Source organism: Heterocephalus glaber, unplaced genomic scaffold (assembly GCF_053883595.1).
Source record: "Heterocephalus glaber isolate CG9 unplaced genomic scaffold, H.glaber_assembly_v1.0 deba00001805, whole genome shotgun sequence".
Taxonomy (NCBI): Eukaryota; Metazoa; Chordata; class Mammalia; order Rodentia; family Bathyergidae; genus Heterocephalus; species Heterocephalus glaber.
In genome coordinates, this window is record NW_028258480.1 from 4,082,555 (window position 1) to 4,085,526 (window position 2,972).

General features: G+C 37.4%; 1 pseudogene; it reads right to left on the bottom strand.

Moving 5' to 3' along the window:
• Positions 1-903: 903 nt before the first annotated feature.
• On the bottom strand, positions 904-1,823 carry LOC147820776 (N-myc-interactor pseudogene; annotated as a pseudogene).
• Between the last annotated feature and the right edge of the window lie 1,149 nt (positions 1,824-2,972).

Sequence of the window (2,972 nt, forward strand, 5' to 3'; positions counted from 1 at the left end):
CTACAAGAAACCAAGTTGTGAATATTTCCATTAACATATTCATGACCAGCTGTTCATGCATGACTGTGGCGTTGCGAAGCTTGTACCACTGAATTGGACTATCCTGTGCCTACAAGAGACAGTCATGTATGAACCACCTGTGAGTCAAGTCAGTGGCAATGTGTCAATGTTACTTTGTTTTGATTTTCTCTTCATCACCATTACTATTACTAATTTTATTTCTTAGATGGAATGAGACAATGAAAGTTTAAGTGTGTGCATATGTGTGCACTTTGAAATACTGGATACAAATTTTCCCTTTCTCTTTTTTAACCTGCATAGTCAGAAGATAGATAGAGTATTTAGGTCTAGTTATTGATGGACAAGAGTAAAGGTAAACAGTTGTCAAAATAAAAGTAATGTATGTAGAGTATTATTTTTTACAGACTTATTTTTATTTCCCTCTGCACTTATTTTTTCAGTGTTAGTCTTACTTTTAATGTTAATATCTTTATTATGATAAAATAATACAATACAGTATTAAAAAATGTCATTAAGAGTGGCATGATCTGTCACAGGTATCCTTGGTAAAATAGCTATTAAAGAATTAAAGAGGGAGACTATCTTAAAACGTGGACCTTTTATATTTGACTATATTATGGAAGAGTGTCTGTTACCTGGTTTTCAAAATTTTCTATTCTATTTTTATTAGTACCTGTTTGCAATATATAATGATATTTGTCATGGGAAGTTGTTTTGCATACATAATACATCTTTATTATTATTTTTTGGAAATATATATTGTATTTAAGACTACATGGACACTAAAGAAGTGTTCAGTTTTTTAAAGAAAGGAGTATTCATTTTGCCAAATGTTTACAGTGATTTGACTAAAAAGTTATAGTTTTCATATGAAGCATCAGTCTAGTCTTCAAAATATGCTGTGTGAGGCTGACCAAGGGAACGTTTTACAACTTCTACTTCTCCATCCCTGTTCTTCTCCCATTGAAAGTGAATGCTAACCAAATCCACCACAGTCTCTTCATCCATCCGAATGTGTTCCAGTCCAGTCAGGAGCACTGTCCTCGTAGATATTCCTGAAAATACCTGGTACTTTTGCCAGCGTCTTTCTATGTATGGAGAAACAACAACACTATGGCAGCTTTGATTTATGTGAAGAGGGTAGTCTTTCTTTTTCAGAATCTTGTCAGTGACTCCGGTGTCCACAAACGTGATGACAGCACTTCGGGACTCTTGGTCATTGTCCACATTTTCCACCTCCCCACCTCCATTCCAGGACTTGCTAAAACTCGGCGCCAGTGTGTCTCTCGTCTGATCTTCAGGCAATCCATCGGGAATTTCAGTAGCATTGATCTTCACTTGAGAGACTTCTACACGAACCTGGAATCTGACCCCAGCATTCAGTGGAACTGGCTTGGCTGTAACCACCACATTCACATCCTTTATCGGCACTTGATGCCTTCCCATTGTTATCACATTTTCTGCAACTTCTTTTTCAGAGTGAAAAGTGCTTGTCCTTTCTGTAGCTCATAAGATACTTGTGAGCTCACTTGAAATGAACAGGAGATATTTAAAAACTGGCTGTCATTCTCAGGATTCTCTAATGGTGTGAATGTCATCTGTGTCTCAGGAATATCCTCTTTAATCTGGAAGTCTTTGGTGGACTCTTGTAATTTAGCTTCAAGCTTCTGGATCTCCTCTTGTAGTTGGATATTTTCCTTTCTAATTTCATCAAGTAATCCCTCATTTTATTCATCATTCTTAGATTTTTCATCCAGCTGTTTTTTAAGTTCTTGATTTTTGTTGTCCTGCTCAGGTTCCATTATTCTCCGTGACCGCCATCTCAATGCAACCCCCATCTGAAATTTTTAGTCCCCTTTCTGTCCCCTCCTCAGTTCCCTCTATCTCTTGTTCACCTTCGCTTTTGCAAAAGACATATCACCCTGTTTATTGAGAAAAAATACTATATTTACAGTATGAGATAGTTGTATAATATAATTTTAAGTTCAGGTATTTTTTGCTGATTGGATTTAGTTATCTGTAACAGACTCCAAAATGATTCAGTAGATGACTAATTATATAAAACAGGAAAGATAAGAATAACCTTAGTTCAAGAAGGATATTGCCACTTAAATTTGAAAGAACAGTGAATTTATTTTATTGTGGAAAATTTTCAAATGAAAATCAAAACAAACCTTGAAATTTGTGAGCACTGATACTGGTATAATCAAACTTTCCTAACAAGTAGGCACCTGTGGATTTCTGAAAAATGGATTAAAATAGAAATAAAAGTAATAGGATCACCAACAAGCCAACTCAAGTCAAGGGCAATTTCTAGGACCATAAGTGATATGGTTAGAAACACAGATAGCCCTTTAGAATCTTAACATTCAACACAGTTGGTGTCTAGAAGGAGAGGGCTTGACTTTCACCCAAAAAGAACTTGTGTTAGTTTTCTCCTTGCTAAGACAAAATACCCAACACCCACAAGTTAAAGGAGGAAAGGTTTATTTAGTTCAGTTTGTAGAGGTTTCAGTTCATAATCAGCTGGTTCCAAGGCAGAGAGGCCCCAGGCTTAGCAGAGAGGCATCACAGAGGAGAACAAGTTCATTGCAAGCAGAAATCAGCAGAAGAAAGCAAGGGATCTTAATGGCGTCCTTCTGCCCCTTTTATCTTAACCAGACTATTTAGGGCAGGTAGATTCACACACTTAATCCTACTGCCCTTCAGCCTAGCACTGCACCACGGATCAGTTCCAGAGTCACATACCCTAGACTCACCCACCTCTGCAAAAGCCCCGTTTATGACTGCATGAGTTGGGGTTTGGGGGGACATTCTATACACAAGCCACAACAGAACTCATGTTTCTAGATACGTACCTAGAGTAAGGGAGGCTTTGAGCTATTACTTTGCTCTTGGGTGATGGTCATGCTAACAAGAGTACAATCCCATTTCAGTTGCCTCCAATAGTT